The sequence below is a fragment of the Zootermopsis nevadensis genome, unplaced genomic scaffold (genome assembly GCF_977971745.1).
Source record: "Zootermopsis nevadensis isolate Lab colony 2312 unplaced genomic scaffold, Znev_1.0 Znev_ptg000020l, whole genome shotgun sequence".
Classification (NCBI taxonomy): domain Eukaryota; kingdom Metazoa; phylum Arthropoda; class Insecta; order Blattodea; family Termopsidae; genus Zootermopsis; species Zootermopsis nevadensis.
The window spans coordinates 17,286,156-17,307,986 of record NW_028259152.1 but is presented as its reverse complement, the minus strand read 5'-3'; the positions used below and the strand labels follow the sequence as shown (position 1 = coordinate 17,307,986).

The 21,831-nt window shown below is 41.7% G+C and overlaps 1 protein-coding gene across 3 annotated transcripts in view; it reads left to right on the top strand.

Moving 5' to 3' along the window:
- sty (sprouty signaling antagonist) overlaps positions 1-21,831 on the top strand; it is a 99,437-nt gene that overhangs the window by 56,202 nt on the left and 21,404 nt on the right. Inside the window, exon 1 of one of the 3 annotated variants that reach the window (XM_087352033.1) lies at positions 14,858-15,451. The exons of the other annotated variants lie outside the window; for them this stretch is intronic. The gene's annotated coding sequence lies outside the window, so the exon portion shown is untranslated. Of the gene's footprint in view, positions 1-14,857; positions 15,452-21,831 lie in introns of those variants that run through there. 3 annotated transcript variants of the gene reach the window in all.

Below are 21,831 nucleotides of genomic sequence, written 5' to 3'. Positions count from 1 at the left end.
AAAATATTATTTTATGATAAACACTGAATAATCAATAATGTAATTTATTTAATTTATTTTAGATGTAGATTATATACTACGTATAACTTGAATTATACGCCAACAACTTTGGGGGTACAAAATTGAAGAGAAATTATATCTGGGGGTACGCGAACAAAAGAAGGTTGGATACCACTGATATAGTCCATCGTAATGAATTGTGATTCGCGGATGACAGACGTCGATGAAAACTTGTACTGCAAATAATTTTCCATGGCAGTCACAGAAGTTGATAGTATTTTACATTTGATAACATAAAACGACTAGAAAAATCCGCGGACCATGGTCTTCCTTGAAAGGTCGTAATGGTTCAGTTGGTAAATAAACTCCGCGTATTTTATGGAATATTGTGGTTCGTTACCATGTCCACAAGCGCCCGCCAGTGGGCTCTGTCCTGATCCACTTGAATTCTGCCCACACACAGTTTCTGTAAGATTCATTTTTAAAAATTTCCTTCTAGCATTTCTGGGCTCCCCTGTCCACGCTTTCCAACCAACATTTTGTTCAACTTCATGGCCCCACTGCGTGCTACATGCCTCCCTTATCTCATCCTCGTGTTTTATGGGAACATATGTTTGCCACGCGGCCTGGAACTAAATCACGCAGAATTCGTTCAACAGTAGGCTGTAGCATTGGCTGGTTGCTACTCTTTGGATGCAGGGTATAAAATTTGTAGGAATGCCAATCGAGATTATTTTACAATTTGATAACTCAGCAAAATGTAATCTGTGTAAATAAATACAGTGCTGCCTGATTTAAAGTGATTTTTATAATATTCTGTGCTGTATGAAATTATTTCGTGTCAGTATGTCTGTCTGTGTCCGTGTGTCTTGGACGTGGTGGTACTGTCTTTTTGCGTCTGAGTGTATTTGTCGTTGATGGACGTACTGAGTGGAATTGCATTTCTGAATGCGTGGAGATCGTTAAAGTATTATAAAATATTTCGTAATGGGTTTGATACTTTTTTAAGCCATGAATCATTTTTATATCTGTTATCAATTTTCATTGCGTTACGTTAAGTCATAATGAGCTGGGGAAGATCAGTCACTATAATCACTGTCTACGAACTGGACGACTGGGGTTCGATCCCCGACAGGTACAGAGGATTTTTCCAGTAACCTCTTTGTCCAGACCGGTTCTGGGTCCCACTCAGCCTCCTATCCGATGGGTACCGGGGTCCTTTTGCGACCGGTGGCTGATGCTTACCACTAACCCCATCTAGTGTCGAGGTCAGGAAAGATTATGAGCTGTAACTTCTCTCCCCCGAAGCCCATACATGGCGTATAGTGGGACAACTTTTTACCTTAAGTCGTATGTAGACATATACGAGCTGTCTGTTGTACGTAATGTAATACGCATTTCTATAAAGTTAAATAAAGGTAAGCTGGTACTTACGCGGTACAGTGAAGGAGTATAGGGGGCATGTAGGTAAAACCACTTATTCATCCTAGAAATTAGGGCTAAAAATTAGGAATCTGCGGTATACTTGAGCGACATTGTATTTCATTGACTGTGTTTCTAAATCGCAGGTATTATTTTCAGTTGAAGCGTTAACGGGAGTTTACTAGGTTATAGGCGTAATCCGTAACCGGATAGAAACGTCGATCTCGTCTGTTCGCGTCAGTCGGACGCACAAAAGATTTATTCGGAGTCCTGAAACAGTCTGGTGGCTGTAAGGACGCGCGATGTTGAGTCGAGTACGGGAACCGCGGGTCAGTCCATCGCTGGCTCAGACTTTTGAGCTCTTTTTAGCATTGACCCCGAGCTTCGGAACTAGTGACCTGGAATAGGGGCTCGGAAATGTTGACCGTGTTGGACATATCGCGATATACAATCGAGTTTTACTCGAATACACCAAAGGAGTGAGGATGAGAACAGAGATTGACGTCTCGATGTAAATACAAATTATGGCGTTCTTTGTACACGCATTTCGCTATTCGTATTAACTGTAGTGTTCCCTTTGCGTAATAGAGAAGTGGACTTAACCTGGTAGACGTTCGTTTTAACGCGTGTCTTAATAATCCGAAAACACGAAGGGGTACTAATTGTTTGTAGACTAATGATATTTTTATATGTTTTGGGTTTGTCGAGGAGAGTGACGGATGTTTGAAGAGTTCTTGGACAGAGGAATGTTTGTGGCCCCTAAGTCACTTCGGAGTCGTAATCAAACTTGTCACCCGTGACATGAACCAACCTTCTCCGCTTATCTCATGGTACGGATTTTGAAATATTCATTCTATGATTCATCTGCAGACTGTCATTTGTCAAGATCTTCAATTATTTACAGAGGAGAGAGAGAGAGAGAGAGAGAGAATCGCTGAAGAAATTCTTATGTCGTAGGATTTGAGGTTCTCACAGCGGTGAGTATGAAGATTTCTGTCTTCTGGGTTGTTGCACCGTGTAGTCTGGTAGAAGTTTACCGACGTTTCGGAGGTCCGTGCTGCCTCCATCATCGGGGCGTTGAAGATTTCTGTCTTCTGGGTTGTTGCGCCGTGTAGTCTGGTAGAAGTTTACCGACGTTTCGGAGGTCCGTGCTGCCTCCATCATCAGGGCGATGAAGATTTCTGTCTTCTGGGTTATTGCGCCGTGTAGTCTGGTAGAAGTTTACCGACGTTTCGGAGGTCCGTGCTGCCTCCATCATCGGGGCGATCATTGCCCTGATGGAGGCAGCATCCATCCTTATGTCCTTAAGTCGACGCAGGCTAATCCGAGTCTTGGTACAGCGACATCGTAAGTGGCTCGTGGCCTTTTGAGTGCCTGTGTTTTTATATTTCCTGTAAGTTTAGTGAAAATGATGTTTCCTTCCAGACAGCGGGAATGAAGGCTAAAGAACTCAGAATTAATGTATCCTGCGTTCAATCGCGGTCTTGTGGGCGTCCGATTGCGACATGCGCACGGACAGTTGAGTAACGTGCCAAAAGGATTTTTTGTTATTTATTTCCCAAGCATTTCATCTACCCCCATCGCCACAAAAGCAAATTCTCAGCTCGAACTAAAACTGTCTTATTAGAAATCGTGTTTAATAGCGGGAGTTTTGTGAATTCCTCGCTTTTCCAAATTTAGTGATGGATTCCTGAGTGGAATGCCTGAATAAGAACAGTCGCAAGGAAGCTTACGCATGCACTGACCTGGAATCGAACGGAGACAGTGAAATCAGGCGCGAAACTGTAGGAGAACCGAACAGGTTATATCAGTGGTACAGAATTTCATGAGAACTGCTTAATAATAAGTTCGGTCCGATATTACTTTTTCTGGACGTAATCCATCGTTTGATATTATAAAATAATACCACCATGTTTCGGGAGCAGATTCTGCTACCGTCTTCAGGTGAAAATATATATTGGGTTTGGTACGACAGAAGGGGATAATCCCAATACCACCTGAAGACGGGAGCGGTGTCAGCTCCCGAAACGTGCTGTTCTCGTTTTAGAATATCAAACGATAGATCGAATCGAGAGAAATCACGATAATGGATGTAACGAACCGTCGACTGAGAAGTTTACAGGAAGACAAATCTCCTTTGCGTGTTACACATCGAGCAAAGAATGAATATCCAACAGCTCGTCCCTCCTTCTTAAGTTGCAGTACATTTAATATCGACGTCTCTTATGATAGGTTAAATTTGACCGAATTTTCATGGCCGCCGTTTGTGACCAAAATAAATCTTACGGTCTCTGATTTCGGTCTCAGACGCCTTAACCCTGTGGTGCTGGGATCTTTCTGAGAAGCTGATAGTTGCTTTATGATCGTTCTTCTATTGAATCAGAGGTTTCACAACAGCCCGCCTCTGAATCTTATTCTCGGCCAATTGAAGTAGTCCACGCCTTGAACCTGTAACGACCTTTTTAATATTATCTTTCCTTATGCGGTTTCTTCCTGTCATTTTCTGCGAATTTTGTGGTTTGTTTGTTGCATGCTACATGTCAGCCTCATCCCATCTTCCGAGATTCGATCATCCTAATTATATTCGACGAAGAGTGTAATTTATTAAACTCCTGATTGTGTATTTTCTCAATCATGTCTCAAAGTACCAGATATTCTCCTTCTCAAACACCCTAGGTCCACTTTGCTCTCTTAGGGACACCGATATACGTAAACACACGGAGAACAAGAGCCCAAATGCCTTTCATGCCAAATTGTAATCTCAGTTCTCTTTCGGGCACCGGATACATTGTATCGGTGGTTGTCAACCTGAGGTCGCGACACAGACGAGACCATAGAGGGTTCTCAGTACAGTCGGCACAGTATTTCTGTCGTTTTGTGCTGACAATTGCCAGAAGGCTTGGTTATGATAGCCTATAAGTTGTACTTGTGTTGAATTTGGATGGTGACATTACGATTTCGTTTAAACCACCTAATTTGGGCTGGCCATAATTTTTTTTTTTTTACCGAAATTCCTCTTTGAGTGTGATATTGGATGTAATCTTACAGAAATAAGTTGTGCATTGGACTTGGTCAGAATAGTGTCGCTGTAGCCAGTGGACATGGTAATCAACCATCGGGCTCGATAATGTAGAGAACTTCTTGAACAACTGAGCGACTGCACTCTCATACAATTTAATAAATTAATAATTAATTGTTATTTGCTGGTGATGTCAGAGATCTCTAAAGCAGATCAAACTGAAAATTAAAAGTCAAACATAAGCTGGTCTTAGACAGGATAAGGGAAGGAAGAAGTCTATAGAAAAATCTTACGAGAAGAGATAGGATGGCGGGACACATTCTGAGGCACCCAGGATTGGTTAATTTGGTAAAGGAAGGAACAGTTGAAGGGGAGACAAAGATTGGAATTTATCCGTATTTTAGCTACACTCTATGAATGGAGTTGAAACCAACTTCCAGTCTTACATTTGAATCCCGGAGCTCCCGAATACGAAGTAAGGGTTGATAACCACTGAAAAGGGTCGTCGATAGTTGATAATGCGTGCGAACGGAACCGACTGAGAGGCCCCCGGGTCTGTGAACGCGGCAGGAAGTCGAGGTCTCAAGAGAGATCCTTGGACCTCTATTTGTGTGCCTGCGTTGCGTTTGGTTGGCTTTGAGAAGGTCGACTGCCTTTGTGGAGACAGAGACGGAGAGATAGAGAGAGAGCGCCTCGATGCTCTGGCCGCTTCTCTCCGGCAATTCGTTCTTCGGCTCGCGCATGATTTGGTTCCAACGTCTCCCACTCTTTTGTCTTCAACTGTACGTGTAATCTGTTGGTTCCCTTCGCTTTCTGTATGAAATATTGGAATGCGTCGAAGAAAAAAAAGTCCTCGTTATCAGCACCTTCAGTTGTTCGGATTCGCGCAAGTGAGAGGTTATTCGCCGCTGAATGTAGTTCACACAGGTAGCTTTTCGTACGAACGCAGTGGTGAGTGTTACAGATGACCGAGGAACAGCTTACCGACTGTGCGACACAGTCTTGACTTCCCAGGACAACCGAAAAGAGCGGTTGTTCTTCGATTTTAAAAGAAAATTTCCCCAAATTCGCAAGTTATATACCGCTGAACGGTTGGAGATGAAACCGGGAGTGGTAATGCCCCGTTACTTGACTGGGGTGGCTGGTGGTTTGTACCAAGGCCTAGATTTGAACCCAGGACTCGTGTACTCAAATACAAAGGCGGGTCGCGACCGTGATCAGGAAATGAATGCAAGAACACATCTGCAATGTTTGAGACTGCTAGAGGTTAGGAATGCTGGATAGTCTGAAACGACCGCGTCCAGGTTGAATTTTTAACTGGACTTCGTTCATAGTCTAGATCAGCGTTTCTCAATCTTTTTGTCCTTACGGAACCCTTGAAATAATATTCATGTCTCAGGGAACCCCTACATAAAAATTATTATATATAATTATTAATATATTTCTTTTTTATAAACTTAAAGTTCATAAGGAAAACTTAATATATTTTTTTTCTGATAGCTGGTTTACGCAAAAAATTACTTACGTTTTTCTCAAGTTTATTGAAAATACAAAAAAAACTGAAATCAAATTGCCTGTTCAAGAGTCCTCATACGGAGGTTTTCGTTCACACAAAAAAATTAACATAAATAACCAATATCGTATATAACACATATAAACAGAACTAAAACAGATAATAACTACTACAATAAGTAAATCGTTTATTGATAATATTAAAAAGGCATAAGATAAATCAAAGTAAAATGTCATATGAACAAATATAATGTGTGAAGGAAATGTTATTTTTGAAGCGAATTTAAATAATAAAATTTACTGGAGTCACTCGGTGATACGTGAATCCGCCACGTACACTGACCACTAAAGGCGGTTTGAGGCTGGCGCCGTATAGACGTCGCTAAATATATTTCTAAATGACATAACAGGTTGAAGACTTTATTATAATACACAAGAATTTTCCGAGAATTTGTCGTACGTGTATAGTAAAATTACGAATATGAAATTAAACATAAAAATGACTCAAAAATACATTTACATATAAGAATTTTCAATATTATAATGCACTCTTGTCAGAAAACTTTAGACGCCGACAGAGTGTGAACTAGCTTTGCACCATGGTTCAGATCCCACTTTAAGCTGTGCATCCCATCATCGGTGGTAAAATATCTGTCATACCAGCGGACACACTGTTATCAAATCAAGAAATTCCGTGAAGAACACACGTCTCGTGGTTGTCCTCAGGTAATCTTACGCTCTCAGTCACTCCACGGATCGAAGCCCTTCTTGAGAAGCCGAATGGTTGTTACCATGTTTACGTGAGCCACCACTGGACCGCGTCCTGAGCTAAAGAAATGCAGTCCACATCTTTAACCCTGTTTCGTTGTGATGAACATTAATGTTATCTTCCCAAGAAATTCTCGAATTTCCCAAGTGGTCATCTCCTGTACAAATGAAATGCCTTCTCAAAGAAGACGCAGTTGAGTCATGAGGCACGGAACGCAAGGCTGGCTTAAGAGACTCATCATGCCTTCCGAAAGGAGCTCTTTCCTGTTGAAGGCTGAAGGGCGATTCTAGGCACTGCCGAAACGTCGGATGTTGGGAATTCTTGACGCTATCCCAGCTTGGTGCGACATTAGGACGGTGTTTTCTCTCTCGTGGTTTTACTCAGTCCATCCAGGAAAATTCCGGAGTGATACCTTGAATTAGGCCACGACCACTTCCTTTCCAATTTTTTTATTTTCCATAATTATTCTTAACTCGACGCTAAATAGTCTGGGCTAGTGGAAAGGCGTCGTTAAATAAATTACTGTGTGTATGTCGAACGCCACGTGCCCTTTGGAGTGTTAAGAATTCGCCGTGATGAATCGGCAACTTCTCCAGCACGTTCGTTGTGCGTGTAGTCTAGACGCACTGTGTCAGGAGTTCGCCGAATTATTCTGATGTCCAGAAGTGGCCAAAACGCCTAGATTCACTAGAAGTACCGGATTCACATCTGACTTTTGTACCCGGAGGACAGATCGTTGTCGAATTGTCGGGAATGTTCTGAACACGGACATTTAAAAAATGTCGTGTTCTGATCGTGTTTTTGCTTTGTCTGATTTTAAGACGATTTGCTAATATTTCGGTAACCCCCCCCCCCCCCCCCCCCAACCTTCCGGCCCCTACTGCTACCAGATACATTGACACCGACATTTTCCTTTCTGGTTGTGGGACGAGTTACATTCAAGATAAGTCGGTTTATCACAAAGTGGCATACTCCCTATGAAGCATGAGACAGTTTAACATGGAGATAGTTCTTAAAGAACTCACGCGACACATTTCTATCACGGCACCAATTACAGGCAACTGCTAGGACAGTGGCATGCATTGAACGATCCCACGACCGCATCCTTCCACGTACTTTCCCATTCATGATCATGGCGTTACATAACCCGTATCCTCCATCAAGTGTCTTTAAAAATCCAAGACTGGCTCAGGATCGTCCACGGTGGAGGACTTTGTTATTAGCGATGTTGAAACGTCTTAAAGAGCTACGAAGTACTTGTAAAGCCTCTTTCACATTTCTATCTCCAGTTAACTTCTTTTTGATACTTTGTAAAATCACGGATCCAGTTTTACTCCAGTACAAAAAAAAATACTTTGTATATTTAAATTGTATGCAAGGACTGGAGGAATCTGAGGTTCTCACGGCGGTGATTACAAAGATGGCTGGCTTCCGGGCCGTAGCTCCGTGTAATCCAGTAGAAATTTAACTAACGTTTTAGAGGTACTTGCTGTTATGAGCCTCCCTGAAGATGGAGGCAGCAAGGAGCTCTGAAATATTGATAAAGTTCTACGGGACTACACGGCGCTGAAACCCAGAAGACAGCTCGTATCTTCTGTGTCCAAGGATCGATTTATTGCGTATGTTCCCAAATGGTGCCTGAAACAAGCGGGTGACGTGGAGGTATTGTCTATCATTTCAGGTACATTTCTTATCGACGAAACTACTGAACTGAATTTGATTATTCTTGGTGTTGAGGTCTGCATTAAATTTTGATTGCTGTCAGTAAAATATAACCGGCTCTTTACGCCGAGGTGCGGTCGAATTTAACAAAGTTTCTAAAAAAAAAAAATGCTTACCGTGTATCAGATGACTTTCAGACGCGCCAAAATTGAACGAGACGTAATTATAATTATGCTATTTCGGTTATATCACGTGACGCAAGTTTAAGGATGCCGGTAGCTGTGCCTCACGGACCAAGACGCTTTAAGCGTTCGGCTGGACCTAAGTCTGAAAATAACGTAGCAGTAAACGTAATTTCATTGATCTCGTTGGCTTTCGGTTTTTAACTGTTTATGTATCGGGTTCAATTTTTATTGTAACCGAGTTTCGAGCATGAAATTACGAAACATCCTGTGGCTGCAGTCGCAGTCCTGTTTTTAGAACGGCTGTTTATTCGTTGGAAATGTGATAACAACCGAGTGATAAGAGCTCGACGGTCAGCTCCGCGTTGTACCATCGAGTGTCCTTCAGTCAGCAGTGGCGGTGGTTCTGGATGTGTGATTTGACATACCCCGACGGGATTTACTAAATTTGAGATCCTTCTTCGCCCCGTGCCCAACACCCGAACTTCAGTTTTGTTTAACCCTTTGAAGCCGAAGATCGTCTGAATATTATTTATGAATTCAGTCCGTACCGCGAAGAAAACACTACACCTCACCATTACGAAAATCAGCTGGTTAACCCTTTGAAGCCGAAGATCGTCTGAATATTATTTATGAATTCAGTCCGTACCGCGAAGAAAACACTACACCTCACCATTACGAAAATCAGCTGGTTAACCCTTTGAAGCCGGAGATCGTCTGAATATTATTTATGAATTCAGTCCGTACCGCGAAGAAAACACTACACCTCACCATTACGAAAATCAGCTGGTTAACCCTTTGAAGCCGAAGATCGTCTGAATATTATTTATGAATTCAGTCCGTACCGCGAAGAAAACACTACACCTCACCATTACGAAAATCAGCTGGTTAACCCTTTGAAGCCGGAGATCGTCTGAATATTATTTACGAATTCAGTCCGTACCGCGAAGAAAACACTACACCTCACCATTACGAAAATCAGCTGGTTAACCCTTTGAAGCCGAAGCTCGTCTTCATATTATTTACGAATCCAGACCGTACCGCGAAGAAAACACTTCACTTAACCATTAGAAGTCGAATCAGGCGGTACCACATAAGATTTAACAAAAGAACATCCCGGTCAAAGCCTTAATTACAAAATTTCAGACTTTGATAAGTCAGGAAGTTACCGCGTTGACTTTCACGTATGACCTCTGTGTACGTAATGACCGTGTAATTCAGCGCGTTGAAATTATTCATATTATGTAACTTTGCAGCGGACAAATTGCTGAGAAAGTTGAACGCAGAGGCGCTATCCCGCCTATCAGCTGGGATTGTTATGACCAGCTGCCAGTCGTACCGTCGTTTTCATCCGATACGAGTCAAAATCGACTGACCTGGGAAGTAGCATTTTACGTAAATCGTTACATTTTATTCATTGTCTATTTGTGGTTTACTGAACGACTCTGTCACTTTATTAAGGTGTTCAAAGTGGGAGAAATTGATTAACAAAATGTCTGTGTTTGATCGATCCTTATGTGAATACTCCTTGCATTGCAGCTGGAACTAGGGTTTATACAAAAACCGACTTTTGAAAAAAAAACGGTTTTCGAATTGCAGTATTTCAAAAAAAACGGTTAAACCGGTTTTCGAATTTTTACAAAAAAATTAAATCAGTAAAAAAATATTTATACTTATTTTAAAAAATTTCAGTTTATTTAATATTTATGGAACTACAAAAATATAACAAAATAAAATATACTCCATACAAAACCAAATTAAAAACTAAAATAACTGAAATAACTGAAATCCGTACAAAATATAAATTATAAATTTTTATTTCATTTAGTATTTTTTCTTCAGGAAATATGATTTCAAAAAACATAAAATATCCACTGAACGATTACTTAATCTTGTTCTTATTCTAGATACAAAATTGCCTGAAATTGAAAATACTCTCTCACTGGCTACTGAACTTGGTCTTATCGTTTTCAGGGCATCAAATAATAAATCTAAATTCTGTTGCCTTCATTGTCTTCGGATTTGATATTATTTCAAGTCAAAATCTTGACGTTTTTAATTAATTAATTAATTAAATAATTTTTACATTTTAAAAATTTTAAAACCGATTTTCGAATTTTACAAATTTATCCAAAAAAAAAACCCGGTTTTTAAAAACCAACAAACCCTAGCTGGAACATTAAAATGAGTAGGAGAGTTAAGTTCTGAAGTCGTGTTTCATGTGACGACAGACTCGCTGAAATTAGATGTGTCTTGTTAAGTCATACCCTTAACACGTATCCGCGGTGTCAGCTGATGCGTGAAAGCCCAGTGCATTTTATGTACGTTCTTCATGTGATGTCCAGCACGTATCGATCTACAGAAATTGTCCTTATTTACATACGCCCACACACGCTGTGAAACCTGCGTTAAACGGACCACGGGCCAAACGTGAATCAGTCTATCACATGGTCTCCGTTATGCCAGCATTATGTAGAATTAACACCTTTCAGGTGACATCATCTTATATAAGTTGACATTGTTTGCTCTAAAACGAAGATTAATGACAGCAATATGATGCAGAAAACTGCGCTTGGATGTTAGTTAACTTCTGTTCATGTGCAGTTTTTCCCATACCATCCAGAAATATATTAAGTCTAGTCGTTACCAAAATACGTCAAATTTCTCTAACTACTGGATATTTACAATAAATTTAGAAAGAGGAACATTACGTGATTTTCAAACGACGTTTGCATGGTCTATCGTGATTTTTCAGTGTGTGTACAACGTAATATTAGTTTAAAATCAAATAGTTATTTTAAATGAAATTCTGTGCAATACAGAAAATGGCTTAGTACCTAAGAATTCCTTTATAAGAACGTTATATTATATATTTTTGTTGTCGATTACCTTTTAAATCGATTAGTCATCGATATTATGGTTGTCTGTAAAATACGTGTACGCAGGTTGGCCCATAATTGCAACAGAAACTTTGTTATTGAATGTGTATTATTCGCAGTAAGTTTTATGTTATTGGTATTACAAAAACACTGTTCGTGCTATGTCTGGATAGTTCAAGTATACGCGCATGGCAGCCATTTTGGCTCTCGTGTCATGGGGTGATTTTGTTTGAAAACATGGAGACCACCAGCTTTGGGAAATAAATGAATGCAAATAACAGCAAAATCGCCCTGATGACGGAGGCAGTATGACCTCTGAAACGTTGGTAAACATCGACCAGACTACACAGCGCAACAACCCAGAAGACAGAAATCTTCATACTCATCGCCCTGATGATGGAGGCAGTATGACCTCTGAAACGTTGGTAAACATCGACCAGACTACACGGCGCAACAACCCAGAAGACAGAAATCTTCATACTCATCGCCCTGATGATGGAGGCAGTATGACCTCTGAAACGTTGGTAAACATCGACCAGACTACACAGCGCAACAACCCAGAAGACAGAAACCTTCATACTCATCGCCCTGATGACAGAGGCAGTATGACCTCCGAAACGTTGGTAAACATCGACCAGACTACACAGCGCAACAACCCAGAAGACAGAAATCTTCATACTCTGATGTCGGAGGCAGTATGACCTCTGAAACGTCGGTAAACATCGACCAGACTACACAGCGCAACAACCCAGAAGACAGAAATCTTCATACTCTGATGACGGAGGCAGTATGACCTCTGAAACGTTGGTTAACATCGACCAGACTACACAGCGCAATAACCCAGAAGACGGAAATCTTCAACAGCAAAATAGTTTCTCGAAGTTCCAGAGGCACGTCCATATTGGAGGCATTATCTCATGAGCAATGATGATTTAGTTTGTATAACGTTGGATGCGTGACGTGGTTAATATTTTGCGTTATACTCTGACATGTTATGTTGTAGAGTAAAATTATCTTTTTCTTATATTTGTGGACATTTATAATAGCCACTGCTTCAGAATGGTTCATGTTCTCCAAAATGTATTACGTCAGTCGCCTTTGTTCGTTTCTTACCGTAGAACATCGATATATAGGATATGTTTCATGCAAATACGCGACATCTTTATTGACAGGATGAAGGGAACAGTTTCTTTAAAGGAAATTGTATAGGCCTAAATCTAGATCTGAAATTATCCACTTTTGCCCTCAGAGACACGTGTCAATACTTCTGTGTCGTTCCATCCGTAATTTTGATCTAACAATCTTACATTTTACACTCAGTCTTTGGATGTTAAGTCCAGAGCATCGCGTGTATCTAAATACGAGGCGCGTCCCAAAAGTAAGTTTCCCTGGGGCCGTTTACAGAAACAAAACACAATTTCATGGAAATATTTATTGCAACAGATACAGCAAGTGTCCAGCTATTTTTCGACATATTCGCCACCGGAATTGAGACATTTGTCATACCGTGGGACCAACTTTTGAATACCTGTGTCGTAGAAGTCTGCCGCCTGGGATTGGAACCACTGTGTGACAACCATCTCCGCCTCTCTGTCATTCTCAAAACGCTGACGCTGACCGGACAGGAATTTCTTGAGGTGTAGGAAAAGATGGAAATCACTGGGAGCGAGGTCCGGGCTGTAGGGTGAATGATTAAACACCTCCCAGCTGAACTCCTGCAGGAGACTCGCTGTCCGTCGAGCCGTGTGCGGCCTAGCGTTATCACTGACCGCACTTCACAGTCGGCGGGAGCTGGAATAAGAACCTCCATCTTCAACAGCTGCAACGATGCTACTGTGAGAACGCGGGAAGTGCCGTTAGTGCATGCGCCATGCTACGTCATTGCTCTATCACGTACGCACAGTCGCTTCGCGCAATATAAGGTTTGCTAGCTGTGGGACGAGAGGGATACTTACTTTGTGGACGCGCCTCGTAGATTGAGAGAACAAATGTAATCCAAGATGAGGATCTAGAAAGAAAATTTTAAATTAGGCCTCCACTTCATATTTTGGCACGCGAGATTTCGGGCAGGTATTTTGAAAGGAAGTGCAGATTACGATGTGACTGCCCCGTCGTGTGGAGCATCCGCGGAATTATATTGACAGCGAAAACCGAAAGGGTTGGAATGAAAAACTGCCATAGTCACCTCATCACCCGCTCCGGGAGCTACTCTGTATCTGCTTTTACTGCTACGTGGTTTCATTCATGTGGTCTTTATAATATTAAAATGGTTAGTGACATCCTCAGAAGGTCACGTGGTCGACTATTTCGTTGATAAGGTCCCTCAGTTGGTGCACTATTTTGTGGCTGTCGTGAGTCCAGCAACATATTATTACAGCAATGTAAATTTGTAATCCATTTCTGTAACATGCGTTAAATTTTGCCAATGTAGCAAAGAACTTTCGCACCGTCGCCATGTTTTGTCATTGTCAGAGTGTTAATTTATGTTTCACGCAGTATCTGACATGATACATTAATTATCGATCATCGTGAAACGGCTAGGTTAGCAAGCATACATTTGACGTTCCCATCTTACCGCGTTTTCCACCCATAATACACTTCGAAGGTTAGGTTATCACATTTCATGTCCCAGTTACGCAGTTTCCATGTTGGTATTACTGATGGTACGAAAAAAATGTGAACGTGAAGTATGTACAGGTATACCTCGGAGATATTTCGGGTTCGGTTCCAGACCACCGCAATAAAGCGAGTCGTTTTTTTTTTTAGTGCATATAAAAATTATGTTTACTATATACTGTAGTATTTTAAGTGTGAAATTGGATTAAGTCTAAAAAAACAATGCGAGAATTACCAAAATGTGACGCGAAGTGAGCACGTGCTCTTGGAAAAAATGGCGTCGATAGACTCGCTCGACGCAGGGTTGACACAAACCTTAAATTTTAGAAGAAAAACGCAATAAAACGAGGTATGCCCGTATATATTTCTCGTGAAAGCAGGCCAAAGCAAGTTGATTAAATTGTAATTGAAGTAATGAATTCGCACAGAATACGGCGTTGTATCACAGGAAAGGGGAGATTACGCTCCGAGACATACGAGTGAGAAGCACGTGATCTTTTTTCCTTTCTTTTCGTAACTCTGTTCTTCCTGCTTGACTTGGCACCCGAATTAATCTGCCCGGACGATAACTACGCCTCGCTTGATAACCAGATCGTGATACCGGTCCCCCCCCCTCTCACTTCGCCTGTGTACACTCTCCTTTCACCTCATTCGCAATTCTCTTGTTTGCCCCCCCTCCACCTCCCCTCCCCTCTCGCGAAAAAACCTTGGCCGTATTCCTTCTAGCCTTGAGTACTATCATTAGGCGTGGTACCGAGCTCTTTCATTATTTGCTCGTCGCAGATGTGTGTGTCCATTCTGACATCTTCTCGTACCAGTTAGTGACAAAACCGCAGGAGGACGGCCTTCCTACGCTCGTTCATAAACTATTAAGATACTAAGGCTGCCTCGTAGAGCGATCGATGTTTGTAGTATGGTTATACTATGGCCCTTTCATTCAAGACAAGTCAGTGATGGCTGCCACTAAACGTTCTCCCATTCATAAAAACGTACAGAGTTTCCTTAGCGGTACCGGTAGATGGCTCTCCAGTGGCTTTTCTTTAACTCGACGAGTCTCGGGCTAGTGTGCTGACTACAGTCACTGGAGCGTTGTCGAGGGACCAGCTCTGACGACTTGTGTAGAGACAACTTTTATACAGAGGATTTAGGTGAAGTTTGGTGTGAAATCTGAGTGGTATTTTTGTTGTTGTTGCGTGTTTGTAATTGTGTTGTGCCCGTGATTGAAGAAGATGGTGGGTGATTTAAGTGTGTGTTCAGAAATGTGGGTTAAATAGTTAACTAGCAATGTCGTCCTCTTCACGTTCATTGAAAAGAAAGCATCATCTGAGACATTGTGAACAAGAAGTGGCCGTCAGCGTCTCTGAATTACGAATAACGTTAACACAACGAAGTAAGTGCTACTTTTAAGTTGTAATACTACGGGAATTTCGGCTGAACGAACTATGGAATAAATATAACATTAGAATTTTGCCAGTAAATTTGTGCGTTGTGGTAAGAGACTTGATGTTTCTGAAGAAGGCAGTGTTTTGGCTTTTCGACATTCGGAGTCTTGTATCGTGTTTGTGAACGATGGGAGTTGGATATTGCGTTATCCGGTTTTTGTCGTGTCTTAATCTTGAGCTCTCAGATAACGCGGTTTCGTGTAAACGCACGTTAAGACTGAAGAAGGTACTGAATTTCGGCGTGGTACTTTCTTGGGTTAAACTAACCCACGCCCCCAGAAAGGCACTACTATCGAAGCGTAGCATCAAATTTGTTTCGAAATATTTGCGAACGCTTATAACTTGCATCTGACGCTAAATGAAGAATTGCATGTTTTAGTATTCTCATGTCTTCAGTTCCTTTCCACTAATTTTTAATGTGGATTATGTTTTGTGAGCTGTAGTTTATTGGGTTTAAGTAGGTCGTGAACTATTTAGGTTACAACATTAAGTGCATAAACTCTTAGCATTTCCGATGACATGGTCCGTGGGGGGGGGGCCCTCTTGGAATCGTAACCTCGGTCACAGATAATCTTGTATGACTATGTATGCGTGTTATAGGAGTTAGTGCTTTGTAGTCCTCGGGGACCCCGAGGAGGATGTGTTCAGCCTGAGCGAGAGCTCTCTGTACCCTGACCGGTGACCAGGTAATGGATTGAACGCGTAGGCTGACCAGTTTTTGTTTCTACAGTCCTTGAAGAGATCTGTTAACGTCCTTAACATTGTGAGAAACTGTTCATCCCAGTGAAGAACGTAAAATCACGATGTAGGATGTAGAGATGTAAATCCCAAGTATGGAAACTCGGGCCTAACACGAGATGTGACGTGTCGAATGAGTTTTTGGTGAGGAATGTTAACCCCTTTGAAGCCGAAGATCGTCTGAATATTATTTATGAATTCAGTCCGTACCGCGAAGAAAACACTACACCTCACCATTACGAAAATCAGCTGGTTAACCCTTTGAAGCCGAAGATCGTCTGAATATTATTTATGAATTCAGTCCGTACCGCGAAGAAAACACTACACCTCACCATTACGAAAATCAGCTGGTTAACCCTTTGAAGCCGGAGATCGTCTGAATATTATTTACGAATCCAGACCGTACCGCGAAGAAAACACTACACCTCACCATTACGAAAATCAGCTGGTTAACCCTTTGAAGCCGAAGATCGTCTGAATATTATTTATGAATTCAGTCCGTACCGCGAAGAAAACACTACACCTCACCATTACGAAAATCAGCTGGTTAACCCTTTGAAGCCGGAGATCGTCTGAATATTATTTACGAATCCAGACCGTACCGCGAAGAAAACACTACACCTCACCATTACGAAAATCAGCTGGTTAACCCTTTGAAGCCGAAGATCGTCTGAATATTATTTATGAATTCAGTCCGTACCGCGAAGAAAACACTACACCTCACCATTACGAAAATCAGCTGGTTAACCCTTTGAAGCCGAAGATCGTCTGAATATTATTTATGAATTCAGTCCGTACCGCGAAGAAAACACTACACCTCACCATTACGAAAATCAGCTGGTTAACCCTTTGAAGCCGAAGATCGTCTGAATATTATTTATGAATTCAGTCCGTACCGCGAAGAAAACACTACACCTCACCATTACGAAAATCAGCTGGTTAACCATTTTTAGCCGGAGATCGTCTGAATATTATTTATGAATTCAGTCCGTACCGCGAAGAAAACACTTCACTTAACCATTAGAAGTCGAATCAGGCGGTACCACATAAGATTTAACAAAAGAACATCCCGGTCAAAGCCTTAATAAGGCGATATATTTCGATCTGTTTGCTGTGGTAAGTTTCAGGTAATTGTCGTCGTATGTTACCTTGTGGCATTCGTGACTTCCACGTTGAATTGTTAGGATCATGAAGCCGTGTGCGTTCTTTTGGACTGGATGTGTAGCACGCATGTAAGTGTGGTAAAGAAATGACGTAATTTTGGTAGGAAAGTCCCCAAAGCACAGATGGGAGGATTATAGTTAAATGTTTCCGACGGAACTGGTTCGAAATAGAGACAGGGCGATTTTAAGGGAGGTGTCCGTGGTCACTGCTGTGTTTTGAGTTCTACATACAGAAAAGACTTTTGATTAGGCATTTTGGCTCTGATATCGAGTCGTAAAGAGGACAGCGTACGAATATTTTGACGTGTTTCAGGAGTGCCTTCACAGAAAGTAAGACACGCCAAGGAGATTGATGTTGACGTAAGAATATAGACAATTATTCCGAAATTATATTTGGTTCTTTACCTGAGTGCAGAGTAAAATTATAATTGATTAAAGACTCTCGGGCTACAAGCCTCGTCAGGTGGCTGAACCGTGAATTAACCATATCTGCTGCCAACGTTTCGACAGCCATATCTGCTGTCATCCTCAGGGCAGCTGATGGGAACTGGCAGTGGACAGGATCAAACAGGGTGAGATGGACTGTGAAGAGAAGTTTAATGGAAGAACTTGTGAAATGGGATCATATATGAAGTGGCGTAGGATGTCAAGCGACTATTAGCTTCTGAAATGTGACCTTACATGGGCCCCTCTGAAGCATGAAAGGGTCGGAATAATGAGGGAGTAGAACGGCTTACCCAGGCCGAGAGTTTCATTCAATAAAGCGGTTTCTTTCTGCGCAGGTCAGGCGCGCAGACTGCAGCCGAGGGTCGCGTTACCAGGGGCATTCGTGTTCATGTGACGTCGGGGACGAAGGAACAGTTAGGTTCGCGTTTTGAAACTCGTAGGAAGAAAGGGGAAATGTTAATCGACGCCGACATTATCTTACTCTACTAAATACACATTGGAGGGTACTTTTTGATAAGATGATAGTCGCAGAACTCGTCTAGTAATGTTTACCTTTAATGTTACGTCCTCTCTCGATTCAGTTTAATCCAGTATTTAAAGATCCATTTTAATATTATCAACCAGGTTGTTCCTTTCAGGTTCTGTATGCATTTATTTTCCAACTGCTGTTTGCTTAAAAGTGAGAGAGACACAGAAGGAAAACAGTTTTAGTTGTGTATGGTTGGTGTTCTGAGGGAATTGTACCAACATGGCGTTATGAAAATTAATGGGCTGATTGTATACTGTTGTCTGATTGGTTAGGATGATAGAGAATAAGGTTTGGAGGGGATGAAATATGCACGACATTTTTATCGTAACAAGTCACGGGAGGGTTGGTTATATTTTATTAATTCGAATTAATTTTTAATTACCTCATAATAGAGTATCGTGACGTTTTGTTTTGACGAAAATAAAGTTGCGATAGCTTAACTGCTGATTTAAGATGTGCTTGAAGAATTTTTGTTTGTTTTTGGTTTTCCAAAATTTGTGAGAAATGTAATTGCGCGCGCAGTGGATTCGTGTCGCGAGTTCCTGCTTCCGCCATTTTGTTATTACCAATTGCACGAAGTAAAAGTTGGATAGAAACAGGAGACGACTGAACAGGAGCGCGTGTCGTTGACGTGAATGTTATTTCACAGAAAAATGTTTAATTTTGACATGAAACTTTGTCTAAGATTGTCGTATCGTTTTGAAAGAATTTGTTACCCAAAATGTATGCACTTCCGGGGGTGGGGTGTGTGTGTGTGTGTGTGCGAGGACTGGGGTGACTGAAGAAGAACATTGATAAGGAAACCGCGACAAGAGACCAGTTTTCTTTTTTGAATGATTTTAGTCGCGAAATCAAGATTTAAACTTCAAACTGTATTCCGGGCTTTCGATGTTTTAACAGCGTCTCGGGGCCGCTCTAAGATCGAACGCTTAACAATTAACCACAGGTTTAGAACTCCGTTCTTCGTAATGTGGCTGCTTATGGAAGGGACTGTACATTTCTTCCGACTGAATGTTCACAAAGATACGAAACTTGCATAAACTAACATCGCTGTCTCCCTGCAGGCCTGCAAATGCGTCCTGTCCTGTGCACGGCATTGGCTCTGTGACAAGCCGATCCCCCATCTGAGTCCTATCGAGTGTCCATAAAGATTGCCCGTATTTTATTTATATAACGACGCTGTTAGGATGATTAAAGAGTGTGGAAGGACGTTGCCATGGTTTAATCCCTTGGGCAGTGCCGATATTTATCTGGACGGACCGTGGAAAACCATGAAAACTGTTAGGAGAGTTAGTATCAGGACCAAGATATGAACCGGGGACGCCACGAGTGCATGAATGATTCTGTCACTCTGTCCAGGTTGTGAGCGGAGCGCGTCGTCGTATGACCTGACGATTAGATCCTTACACGCACGACGTACTCGGTACCAAGTGGCCAGACAGCGCTCACGTTTTGATCTCTGTGAGTTGCTTTGAAATTTTCATCTGTCTCTGGCACTACCCAGCTACTAGTTCATCTTCGTCAGTTGAGCGAGGTTATGGGCATAAATTCACGTAGCAGGATGATTGTGCGTGATGAATAGATGAAATGTGACAGGAAACTGCAGGTAACCGTTCCAACAAGATTCACGAAATAGAAAAGTAGACAGACATTGACGTGCCCGGAAAGTGTTCTTCGCTCACGCCAGAGCGTAAAGAACACCCTAAAATGGATTCGTTTCTCGTCTCCCGTGCGTTCTACATGCCCCACCCATCTCACCGTCTTTGACTTTGTGATCGTAATATGTGTCGAAGAGTACGAATTATGAATATCCGCATTTATCGTAATTTTATCAATTTACATGTTCCTTCGTCCATATACGAGGTGCGATCGGAAAGTTTCAAGACTGCGCGTATAAAAACCCGTACACTTATCTCAGGTATTAAATTCATCCATCACACTCGAAGTAGTTCTCCTGGGAGTGAACACAACGATCCCAGCGCCGCTGCCAAGCCTGGAAGCATCCCTGGAAATCTTTCTTTGTCAGCCTGTCAAGCACCATCTGCGATTCTGCCTGAATCTCTTGCCAAAGACTCGCCAAAACGGCTACGGAAACCTATGAAATGCTAAAGCAAGAATTTGGGGAGTCCGCAAACTTTTGTGTGGCATTCACGTTTTAAAAATGGCCGAACCTCTGTCGATGATGACGAGCGTTCTGGACGACCATCTTCGAGCACAACGCCCGAAAATGTTACGAAGATCGACGTCGTACCATCAACGACTTGTGCGACATTGTTGGGATAGGCTATGGGACCTGTCAGCTGATTCTAAAGGAAGAACTCCACATGCGACGCATCCTGTCTGAGGACCAGAAGCAGAATCGACTTGACTTCTCGTTTGTCAGGAGCTCAAAGATCTTGCAAGAACCGACCCCAACTTCCTTTCTAAGCTCCGTGTGACTTCTTCCTCTTCCCAAAGATGAAAATTCAGCTAAAGGGAAGGAGATTTGAGACGATAGAAGAGATTCAGGCAGAATCGCAGATGGTGCTTGACAGGCTGACAAAGAAAGATTTCCAGGGATGCTTCCAGGCTTGGCAGCGGCGCTGGGATCGTTGTGTTCACTCCCAGGGGAACTACTTCGAGGGTGATGGATGAATTTAATACCTGAGATAAGTGTACGGGTTTTTATACGCGCAGTCTGGAAACTTTCCGATCGCACCTCGTATGCTGTTATTAGCAATCGTTTTGCGATAAACAATTTAAATATGAAAATTTTGTGGAAAGTTAATAGGAAGATAAGAGTGAACATAATTTCGTTGATCTCATACACTTGTGTTTGTAAATGCATTGCCTGCGGTCTAACAGTGATTTTAAAAAATGATCTCAGACCAACGATCTATTAATTTTTTTAGATTAATTGTTTTACGCTCTGTAATGAACCTCTTATGCCTAGGGAAGAACGGAGTTTATAGGAAGTCTGAAGAAAATGTATTAAAAACAAGAAAAGTAAGATTTGTATTGATAATTTCATAACCAGGAGCTTCGTAATTTGTCGGGGGAATAATTTATTCATTAATGCGTCAAACACAACGTATTACGCGTCGACAATTAAATTCTGTTTCTATTAAGAGTGTTTCGGTTAGATTATATTCATCATCAGGTGAGTTTAAGGTTACGTAAAAAATATATGGCCTGCTTATCGTAAGAACCGTGTTTTCACCAACATTGATTAAAGTAATGTTCTTTGGTTTCTTGTAACGTTGTAAAATATACCAAAAAACTGTATTTAGATGGATGCTGAAGTGAATTACAGATAAGCTTAAGAATGTGTCAGATGTCGCTGTTTTTCTGTGAGAGATGTAACTGAAATGGTGAATTGCGTGGCTCTGTCCATCTATCCGTGTCTATTGACAATGGATTCGCTTCCGGTAGGCCACGCGCGTGTCGGCGATGTTTGGAACAGGTGCAGTAA